The sequence below is a fragment of the Syngnathoides biaculeatus genome, chromosome 4 (assembly GCF_019802595.1).
Source record: "Syngnathoides biaculeatus isolate LvHL_M chromosome 4, ASM1980259v1, whole genome shotgun sequence".
Lineage (NCBI taxonomy): Eukaryota > Metazoa > Chordata > Actinopteri > Syngnathiformes > Syngnathidae > Syngnathoides > Syngnathoides biaculeatus.
The window spans coordinates 12,706,827-12,719,104 of record NC_084643.1 but is presented as its reverse complement, the minus strand read 5'-3'; positions in this window follow the sequence as shown (position 1 = coordinate 12,719,104).

Below are 12,278 nucleotides of genomic sequence, written 5' to 3'. Positions count from 1 at the left end.
ATGGATCCCAGCAAGGTCGAGGCCGTTTTTCATTGACCCACTCCAACCACCCCGAAGGAGATGCAGAGGTTTATTGGGTTCGACAACTTCTACTGCAAATTCATCCGAAACTTTATTACGGTTGCGGCCCCATTACATGCACTAATCTCACCCCACAGTTCCTTCGTTCGAAACCCGGCCTGCCAGGCGGCCTTCCGTAAACTCAAGGTAAGGTTTACCTCAGCTCCCGTTCTCACTTTGCCTGATCCCAATAAGCAATTTGTTGTCAAGGTTGATGCGTCGGATTCAGGGATTGGGGCGGTTCTCTCACAGAGAAGTCCCAAGGATGGAAGATTACACCCCTGCACATTCTTATCCAAAAAAAAACTCACTCCGGGACAAAATTATGACATCAAAGACTACAAACGTCTAGCAGTCAAGAAGCTACGCATGTCGGAATGGAGATATCAGTTAGAGGGGGCGCAGGTCCCATTCTTGGTATTAACAGACCACAAAAATCTAGAATGTATAAGGTCACCCAAAAGGCTTAACACCAGGGAATCTTGGTGGATACTATTCTTTATGTGGTTTCACTTTGTGATGACCCATCACCTGGGGACAAAGAATGGAAAACTTGATGCACTGTCATGTGTGCGTGATGGGTAAAGAACTGAGTCCGACCCCGCACCTATCCTCCCCAAAGCTTGTTTCGTCTCACTCTTCACCTAGAAAATTCAAACATACGTCAAAGACCCACTAAAGAATTCTCGCAGTCCTGAATGCTGCCCCGATTACAGGCAACATGTCATTCCCCCGCGAAGGGGAAGAGAAATTGACTGGACCCACACCAATCGCACAGCGTGTCACCTGAGGATGGCCAAAACACAGTCTGTAATAGAGGAACGTTTCTGGTGGCCGAATGCAATAAAAGACGTCCGTACGTCAGTGTGTGTCCTGATTACCCGGCAATGCCACTAAGGGGAGTTACCCCCTCTGTCCATTGCTCGACGACCGTGGTCACACATCTCTTTGGACTTCGTGACCGGGTTGCCGGCTTCACAGGGTCACACCGCTGTTCTCTCAGTGGTGGACCGCTTCTTGAAAATGGTTAATTTCATTCCGCTATCCAAAGTCCCCTCCGCAAAACAGACAGACGAGTTTATGATAAATAACATATTCAGGTAGCATGGTCAACCTTTTGACGTGGTTTCCGACAGGGGCCCCCAATTCATGTCCCAGTTCTGAAAAGAATTTTGTTCACTAATCAGGGCCACCATGAACCTTTCCTCAGGCCATCACCCAGAAACCTAGGGTCAGACCAAGCGTATAAACCAGGACTTAGAAATGGGGCTCTGATGTCTAGCTTCTCGTGACCCAAGTTCATGGAGCCAACAGTTAATCTGGGTCGAATACACTCTCAACTCCCTTACCTCAGCATCCACTGGTACATATGCCTCCTTTTCATGTCGTGCACGGCTATCCACCCTTTCTCTTCCCATCTATAGACTCCATCTCATTGATGCCATCTGCGTTGTCCGTGGTGAGACGCTGCAAACGAACCTGGGAGCGAGCCCGTAAGATGCTTCTGCGCAAGGGACGCTCCTATCAGGCCTTAAAGAGTGGGTCAGCGAGTCTGGCTGCCTGCTAAGGGCCTCCCACTCCAGGTGGAATCAGGGAAGCTTGGTCCCAGGTTCGTTGGTCCATTCCCGATTACGAAGGTGATCAACACAGTCACCATGAAATTAAAGCTCCCGAAGTCAATGTGGATCCACCCAACATTTCATGTCAGCCTGCGTAAGTCTGCCCAGGTGTCTCCACTGGTCTCGAATGCCACGCCCCTTCCTCACCCCCGTATCGTGGACGGGGGTCCGCTCTACGCTGTGCACCGACTCCTTTCGTTGCCACGTCAGAGGAGGGGGATGCAGTGTCTGGTTTACTGAGAGGGCCATGGTCCCGAGGAGCGGTCGTGGGTTCCGTCCCGGTTTATTGTTGACCCCTGGCTCATCAGTGACTTCCATGCCGCCCATCCTGAAGCCCCTGTCATGGGTGTGAGGCCCCTGTCACTGATGTCTGTCCTCGACCCAGCACGCACCTGCTCCGATGAGCAGATCCGCTTACCTGCGTCCCGTCCTTGCCAGATCGTTGGACTTCATGTCACGTTCCCTCAACTCGATGTCCTTGCCTTTGATTCTCTGTGTACCAAACCTTGCCTCGTTGATGGCCCTGCCTCTTTGCCTACTGATTCTAGCATTGCTATGTCTTTGGACTGCTTGCCTGTGTTTAAACCTTGGACGGAATAAAGACGCTTCCCGAACTGTACCTGGTCTCGTGAGTTGTGCATTTTCGGTTCATCCTAGTGTTCTGGTCATGACAGGAACGTGTCTGAATGTTGAAAAACGCTCAAAAAATTTAATGTATTATTAATACTGTTAAAATTATTATCCATCCATTATCTAAGCCGCTTATCTTCACAAGGATTTCAGGAATGCAGGAAGTGGGGTACACCCTGAACTGATTGACAGCCAATCGCAGGACACATAGAAACAAGCAACCATTTGCACTTGCAACCACATCTCTAGGTACTGTAGAGTCTACATTTAACGCATCTATTGAGATATGGGATGAAGGTCTAATAAGGGGTACTGTTGAGGAGGGTCCATTGAAAAGTAAAATATTAGATACAGTACAGTAGCAGTGTGGTTTACGTCTTGGCCATGGAGCAGTGGACCAGCTCTTAACCATCGTCATGGTCCTTGAGAGTGCATGGGAGTTTGCCCAACCAGTTTACATGTGTTTTGTGGTCTTTGAAAAGGCATTCATCTGTGTCCCTGGGGGAGTTCTATGTGGGGTGCTTCGGGAGTATGGGGTACTGAACCCCCTGATATGGGCTATTCCGTCCCTGTACGACCATTGGCAGAGTTTTGTCCGGATTGCTGGGAGTCATTTGGACTTCTTTCCGAAGACAGATGCACTCAGTCAACCCTGCCCATTGTCACTGATTCTGTTCATAAAGTTTATGCAGCTGAGGCGTAGAGGGTGTCCAGTTTGGTGGTCTCAATGTTGCATCTCTGCTTTTTGCAGAAGATGTTGTTCTGTTGACTTCATCAAGCCATGATCTCCAACTCTCAGTGGAGTGAATCAGAGCTGAGTGTGAAGCAGCTGGCATGAGATTTAGCACCTCTAAATCTGTTGTAAAAGGCTGGAGTGCTGTCTCCAGGTCAGGGATGAAATCCTTCCCCAAGTGGAGGAGTTCAAATATATTGGGGGCAGGTTCGCAAGTGAGGGAAGGATGGGATTGTAGATCAACAGGCATGCTGCTACACCCAGATGGTGGCTGGTATTTGGGTATGGGTTTTCATAAACAATATTTTAATCTTCCATATTTGGCTCATTTAATTTTCTATAGTTCACTTTACGCAACCGCCAGTCATAAGCTAGGGGTATCTCAAGTCTATTCTGTTTCACTGTGGGGGCACACACTAGTTAGTTGCGGCCTCTGGATCATCAAATTCTTGAGACATTGTTGACAGGGAGCAGAATAATTGTTTAGCATATGAGCCGGTTGCGATTCATTTAAGATACTGATTGCTCGGACAGCTGTAACCTGAATAAGGCACAGTCTTTCTTCCATAGTCGCAGAAGGGAATTATTTAAGGTGGAATTCGACATCTCTGCGCTACGCGCCTCTGCTGTGTGAACTGTTTGGTTTAGGTTTAAACCATGGAATGTTGCGCGCCGTTTTAAGTGTTTTTTCTTTTCCTACCACACGCCCAAAACATGCAACATTAATTGGACACTCTAAATTGCCCCTAGGTGTGATTGTGAGTGTGGCTGTTCGCCTCAATGTGCCCTGCGATTGGCTGGCAACCAGCTCAGGGTGTCCCCCGCCTCCTGCCTGTTAACAGCTGGGATAGGCTCCAGCATTCCCCAAGACCCTCGTGAGGATAAGCGGTGAAGAAAATGCATGAATTAATATGTTTGAAGCCTGAAATGTGGTGAAAGGTTGAAAAGTTCAAGGGGGCCTAATACTTCTAGGTATGATAACTTCCGCTTGGAAATTGATGTTACATACACAGTTCTAAATGAAGAAAACTCCATCTTGCAGAAATTAAATGGAAACTCTAAATTGGCCCGAGGTGTGATTGTGAGTGTGACTCTTGTCTGTCTCCATGTGCCCTGCAATTGGCTGGCAACCAGTTCAGGGTGTATCCTGCCTCCTGCCCGATGACAGCTGGGATAGGCTCCAGCCCTTTGAGCCTGTGGAGGTACGGGACTCATTTCACGGTGGATAATGACAATTTCTTAACCACTTCGTCCAACATCTTCACAAGGTTTGTTTTGGGGTTGATTTCGAAACAAAGCGTGTTCATCTCTGGGACACAGAGCCCATCTCCTTCCTTCGCTGTGTGATGGCAAGACATTTCCATGATGTTTATACTTGCGTATAATTTTTTGAACAGATGAACGTGGCACTTTCAAGGCTCTGATAATTGCAACCAAGGATAACTTGTGGAGCACCACCACTTTTTCTCTGATTTCCTGGCTGATTTCTTTTGATTTGCCCATGATTTCATACAAGGAAGCAAAGTGTTTGAGGTGTGCCCTTAATTTCATCCCCAGGTCTGCTGTCAATTGTCACTTGTCATGTGCTTTAAAGACAGTACTTTTTGTGTATGTGAACTTTTGACTTTGAAGAAAATAATATAAAATTCTCAAAGAAATTCTCTCTTGTAATTGTGCCATTTAACAAAATTAACCAATTTTATTGATCCTGACAGGCTTGAAACGGCAGAGATATGGTCTGATTTGACTTAAGACAGTGGACATGAAATGAGATGTGATTTTCCACCAAACCTCTGGCTTCAATGTATATACAGTGAAAAAAATAAGTATTTGAACACTCTGTTATATAGCTATTTCTCCCACTTATAAATCATGGAAGGGTCTGAAATTTTCATCGTAGGTTCATGTCCACTGTGAGAGATAATCTAAAAATCCAAAAAATCACAATGTATGATTTTTTTTTAATGATTTGTGTGATAAAGCTGCAAATAAGTATTTTAACACCTGAGAAAACCAATGTTAATATTTGGTACAGTAGTCTTTGGTTGCAATTACAGAGGTCAAATGTATTTGTTCACCAGGTTTGCAGGAGGGATTTTGGCCCACTCCTCAACACAGGTCTTCTCTAGATCAGACAGGTTTCTGGGCTGTCAATGAGAAACACTGAGTTTCAGCTCCCTCCAAAGATTTACTCTTCGGTTTAGGTCTGAAGACTGGGTAGGCCACACCAGAACCTCTATGATTCTTACAGTTCCACCCCTTGGTTTCCCTGCCTGTGTGCTTCGGGTCATTGTGATGTTGAAAGACCCAGCCACGACCCATCTTCAATGCTGACTATTTGAAGACCCTGCTATATTGCTAGTTCTCCCACTTATAAATCATGGAAGGGTCTGAAATTTTCATCGTAGGTTCATGTCCACTGTGAGAGATAATCTAAAAATCCAAAAAAAATCACAATTTATAATTTTTTTTTATGATTTATTTGTGTGATAAAGCTGCAAATAAGTATTTTAACACCTGAGAAAACCAATGTTAATATTTGGTACAGTAGCCTTTGGTTGCAATTACAGAGGTCAAATGTATTTGTTCACCAGGTTTGCAGGACGGATTTTGGCCCACTCCTCAACACAGGTCTTCTCTAGATCAGACAGGTTTCTGGGCTGTCAATGAGAAACACTGAGTTTCAGCTCCCTCCAAAGATTTACTCTTCAGTTTAGGTCTGAAGACTGGTTAAGCCACACCAGAACCTCTATGATTCTTACAGTTCCACCCCTTGGTTGTGTCCTGTGTGCTTCGGGTCATTGTGATGTTGAAAGACCCAGCCACGACCCATCTTCATTGCTGACTGAGGGAAAGGGGTTGTTCCTCAAAATCTCACAATACATGGCTGCGGTCATCCTCTCCTTAATACAGTGCAGTCGTCCTGTCCCATATGCAGAAAAACACCCCCAAAGCATGATGCTACCGTTAAAATAAGCAGTCACTTCCTTTAACCTCAAAACTGTTTCAAAGGCAGGTTATTGTAGTTTGTGACCTGCACAGATCTACACAGGAAATTGAGGATTTTTAAAAGACACATAAGGCCTAGTTCCATTTGCAGGTACACATATTGTACCACTTGTAATTATCATGGCCTGATTATTGTCGTAAAAATGTGGTTTTACATTTACATTTTAATTAACTCGAATTCATTTTTTTGTATGTAGTTATGCAATTTGTTTTTTTGGGACCTTGGCTGGTACCACTCGAACAGAAAAATGTAAATATCGGAGAGCATTTTCATCCAACCCCAACAGAAAGATTTAATGGTCTAGTCGCCATTTTGACAGCAGTCTCATTCCCCTAAATACCTCGGTTGGGTTGTTTTCTTGGGTTGGGTTGATACGAAAGGGTTCTAAATACTACTACCCCCTGTACAACCGGACTAAAGCAAACTTAGAAGTGGGTATGAGAACAGCTATCTTACAAGTGGCCAATAAAAACAAATTAGTTTTTAGCATGAACAATGGTTTCAAAATCAATAATCTTACAATAAACAAATGAACTCAAGTATCCCTTCTCGCTTTTTTAAACTGTTGTGGTTGTTAATAACTCCTTGAAAGGGCCCTTCCCACTTGAGTTTTTTTTTTTTCATCATTCGTCTATCTCTCATTGTGTGGAAAATATTGGGAAATTCGTATGGTCTCCCAAACACTGTTTTGAATGGAATGAGACCTGTAGTGCTTGTAATGTAGGTATTATTTGACTAAAGCTATCCACTGTGTCCGTGGTCTTCCATGCTTTACTTCAGTCTGTTCTTAATTGTACTATTTATTCTCTCTGTGGATGGTATGAACAGTGGTGTTTCAAGTTAATGTGGCACATTAATTATATTTTGTTGACCACTTTGTTTACAAAGTGTGTTCCATTGGTATGATGTCTTTACATCATCATCAGGTTGTTTAGCTGGGAATATTTCTACCCATTTTGAAAGAGCGTCGATAATGACTATAAACAGTATTGTTTTCCCTCACTTTTGTTGTTCTGTTGTTGTTAGTTTGTCTTCATTATGTCAGTTTTACCTCCGGGAAGGTAGCTTGTCGTTCCTTCGTTTTAGCCAAAATGCTTTGCATCGTTTGCATTGCTGGACATTACTTGAACACTCGGGAGGATGGATTTACCCTTCATAAGTTTGCAAGAGACCTGGTTCGTTGTGAAAAATTAATTGCTGGGGTGCAATGGACAAGAGCTTCGTGAGTTCCAAATGACAGGTAGGTGTGTATACTGCTAGTAAAAAAAAACAGTGGTTGAGGGGGTGGCATAATCCATAAATCAGGGTTGCTAAATGTGTCGATGTGCGCATCGGAAGGCTTCTGTGCAGCGGCCGCCCTTGGCCTTCGCAGGCCTTGTGGATCGCTACCGGCCTTGTCGACTATGCCGAGCCTCCCGACGGCCTTGTTGGCAGGGGAGGCTCGTCGCCTCGGTGGCTCATGTCCGCCGCGGAAGTGGGCGTTTATAACCGCCGTGCGGAGGTGGATAGGGCGGGCAGGTGGTTTGGCCGTGATCGCATGTCATCTAAATATGGCTCGAAAAAATAGGGTAATATTGCCCCGGTAACTCGATTGTGTGATGTTCTCGTCTTTGAAAAGAGCTTCCGTGTCAGAAGGGGCGTGTTCGTCTCCCATAGTAGGGTCCACCGTGTTTTTTCAATGGCGAATGTTCGCGTTGATGTCACGGACAGGGGATACAGCCAATATGGCAACTACCTGGATGTCGTCGTAGAATGACACTTTCGCAACTTTGTGCATGGATGTCGCACTCTCCGTTCATATTTATTTTTTTCATATAGACATTGAAGTGAATAATGTTATACGTATTTTTCATTTCAATATCTATTTTAGAATGTTTATAGGGATGACACTCGACCTTTAAATAAGAAAACAGTTTGAATGGAAAAAAAATTGTTGTATCTAGACTTCATTGTTCTGATCATGCTTCACAAAACCGAAGAAAGAAAGAACTGGTGTTTTTCAGAAGTTATTCACAAATTCATAACCACACAAACACAATCGACCTTAATTCGCTTTACAACCAAAAAAGTCGCAGTGGCAAGAGCTTCAGCAGGGATCCCCAGCCACTTTGTCCAACTCTTCCAGAGGGATCCTGAGGCATTCCCAGGCCAGCTGAGAGACATAGTCTCTCCAGCATGTCCTGGTCATCCCCAGGGGGTCTTTCCGGTGGGACGTGCCCCGAATACCTCACAAGGGAGGCATCCGGATGAGATATTTTTGAGCAAACAATATTGTGCAGTAAATTAAAATTACTGGGGCCAAATGTGCAATTCCACTAACAGCTTAAAATGTGATGTCTTGCTCAGGACTCATTGTTTTGCTGCCTTGGAAATTGCCTTGTGCACAAAAAGTCTTCTGTTACCTTCCTCCTAGAAAAAGCTTAAAGTGATGGTCAGTTATGCTTTTAAAGAGCATACATCTTGGAGGACACGTAGCACAAAGCCTTATGGCTAATGGTAAAGAGTGGGGTTGTTTCCATAATGCGAATAGTAATTTGTGTTTGAGTTCGCCTTAAAAGGAAGAAGGTTCTCATTGCCAGTTCAGAATTTGATTTTTGTCATGTCCATCTGGAATCCTGGTGCGGCACAGTGGATCAATTGGAAAGGGTTGGCCTTACAGTTCTGCGGTCTCGGGTTCAATTCCAGACCCGCCTGTGTGGAGTTTGCATGTTCTCCGTCCCTGTGTGGGTTTTCTCCGGGAAATCCAGTTTCCTTCCACATTCTAAAAGTATGCAACATTAATTGGACACTCTAAATTACCCCTAGGTGTGATTGTGAGTGCGACTGTTTGTCTTCCCGGAGGTAAAACTGGTATAAACACAGGAAGCCGGCTGAATGGGCGTCTGCTAATAACATCACTTCCTGCTTCTTTTTCAAAACAAATCCTTCGAGAGGATTTTCATGGGGGGAGTTAGAAAAACCCATATACGTCAAAATCATGTTGTGTGGTGGAAAAAAAAAACGGATGGGTCCATTCCGGCTGCCTTTTAAAAAAAATAAAAATAAAAAACATACTAAAAATCATACTTTTGGTGGTAGTTGAACTTGAATAGCCAAGTATGAAACACAAGGAATTTGTCTCTGGCAGTCGGTGCCGCCCTGGTACGACATTCAGAACAAACAAAAAACAAAACTAACAAGAACAAAGAACAAAAGACATTCAATTAATAGGAACTATTACTTCTAAACGTCGCAGGTATGCAAAGATGCAGTCTTCTCGCATGTAGAGCAAGAATGTGTCAAAGCCCCACATTATGTTCAGCTTATTCAGAGTGCCCTTACCCGTTCACGGTTCCTCTTATGTACCTGCGCAATGACAATTGTGCAAAAGGAGCAGTTTAGAGTGACAAATCGTGTGATCGTACTCTACAGTATAAAACCAGCAGGATGTGATTGTGTGTCACAACAATGGCGCAAAGCAGAAAATAGGTTCGCTGATCAAGAATTTAACGACTTAATTACAAGAAGGTAAAGACTGAATGCCTGCTAGTTTAAATTTGCACTGATCGGTAGTGCCTACCCGAAGGAAGGAGCTGGAAGAGCTGGTGGCCAGGAAAGGATCCTGCCCATTCTGGTCCTAGATCTGACACCAGTCTGGCATCAAAAACAGATGCAAAGAAAACCTTTTGCACAATAACAATGGAATAAGTGTTATAAGTTATGTGATATCAAAACAAACTACCTCGAGTCTCATCTTCTGTCACTATTTTGTGGATGTTGCCAAAGCTATCCCTACTGTACAACCTCCTGTGACCATGTCTTAAAACACAACTATTTGTACCAGTCAAGAGGAGATCAGCGTCACAACTTAAAAGTATGCATCCGGTTGGTGTCATATACCAAAAGGTACAAGGAATAAAAAAACATTTTGCATTTATGAGAGAGAACATCTAGCACCATGAAAACATATTTGCTTCTTCTCAGATTTTTCATTTGATTTGATTTTATTTTTTTGCAGTTTCTTCACTCTAAGCTTTAAGATCAAACTAATGGCAATGTCAGACAATGAGACCCAAATAAATATAAAACATTTTTAAATGGTGGTTTTATTTCTTATGTAATAAGATGGAAAGCTGAGTACATTTTTCCTGACCACACCCAACTCTGATTATCTCCAAATATTTTAAATAAAGAAATCAGTTAAATTGAACCTGTATGACCACAAGCACCAAAGAACTTCAAGCACAGATGAGAAATCAAGTACTTCACATTAGCAGTCTGCAAAGGGTTACAAAGAGGAATCTAGTGAACCAATGTGAAAGCTACAATTCATGCATGGAGAAAACATGGATAATTGGTGAACCTTCTCAAGAATGGCCAGCCAACAAAATTTACTCCGAGAGCACAGCGACGACTCATCCAGTAGGTCACAGAGGAACCCAGGATGACATCTATAAAACTGGTGGCCTCTCTTGCCTCAGGTAAGCTCAGTGGTCATAACTCACTAATAAGGGATAGACTGAGCAAAAATTGCATTCACGGCAGAATTCAAAGGCAGGACACTACTGCTGACCAAAAGGAACAAATGCTTGTCTTCCCCCCCGTAAAAAAAAAAGACTGTGAATGATTTACAAGACTTTCAAAAAAATATTCTATGGACTCAAAATTGAAACTTGGAGTTGTCAGAAAGTTTGTCTTGTTACATCTGGCGTAAAGCTTCTTTTCTTTTCGGCTTGTCCCGATTAGGGGTCACCACAGCGTGTCATCTTTTTCCAACTAAGCCCATCTCGTGCATCTCCATCGTCAGCACCCTTCTCCCAATCTACTCACTCTCTCGCCTCTGGACATGTCCAAACCATTGAAGTCTGCTGTCTCCAACCTTATCTCCAAAACATCCAACTTTGGCTGTCCCTCTAATAAGATAATTTCTAATCCTATATAACCTGCTCACTCTGAGCATGAAACGCAACATCTTCATTTCTACTACCTCAAATTCAGCTTCCTGTTGTTTCTTCAGTGCCACCGTCTCTAATCCGTACATCTGCCTTAAATGTAATGCAGCATTTCAGAAAAACATCAAACCAACAGGTGGTGGTAGTGCTGTTATGGTCTGGGGCTACCTTACTTTTTCAGGACCGAAATGACTTGATGTGATTGATGAAACAAATTTTGCTATTTCCCAGAAAATCTTGAGAGAGATATATGGCCATCAATTTGTAACCTCAAGCTTAAGTGCACTTTGGGTCTGCAGCATGGTAACGAACCAAAACACAGCAGCAAGTAAACTTCTGCATGGCTAAACAAAACAGAATGAAGGTCTTGGAGTGGGCTAGTCATAGTCCCAACTTTAATTCTATTGTAAAGATGTGGGATGATCACATAGCTGTCAAAGTCTCATTGCCAGTGATAGAAAATTCTTGGTTTTAGCTGTTGCTGCTGAGGATTGCACCCTCTAGGTTTAGAGACCAATTACTTTTTCACAGACAGCAAGGTAGCATTGGGGAATATTCTTTCTCCTTAGTAAATAAATTAGTAAATTGTCTAATGATAATATTTGTTTGATGAGCTTAAACATGATGGTATAGTGACGCAACTGGTCGTAGCGTTGGCCTCAAATCCCAACTCCGCCTGTGTGGGGTTTGCATGTTCTCCCCGTGCCTGGATGGGCTTTCTCAAGGATCTCCAGTTTCCTCCCACATCCCCAAAACATACACTAATTGGGGACTCTTAAATTGACCTTAGGTATAATTGTGAGTGCGACTGTTGTCTGTCTCTATGTGCCCTGTGATTGGCTGGGAATCAGTTCAAGGTGGATCCTGCCTTCCGCCCGATGATAGCTGGGATAGGCTCCAGTCCTCCCACAACTCTTTTGAGGATAAGTGGCTCAGAAAATGGATGGATGTATATGTACTACTTTAAATATATATTAAACACGTCACAATTTTTCTCACAAAATGTTTTTGCTAAAGTGCTAAAAAGTCGATAGTTAAGCAAAACGATGTTGTTCGGAATGTCTTTTGATCAATGAGAAAATGCTCGACTCCATTGTACAACAATACGTAAGCAAAAAATATGAGGAATGGATCATTTTGCTCCTCAGGACAGATGGGCGACAGAGGTTTGTTGTTGTACTTATCTTTTCGTTATTTGTGTGGTACTCAGTAATAAAAAGAACGCAGCAATGAATTGGATAGAGAAAAGGAACTGAGAATGGTACTCAATGACATCTGGAGAGATTAGCCTAGCC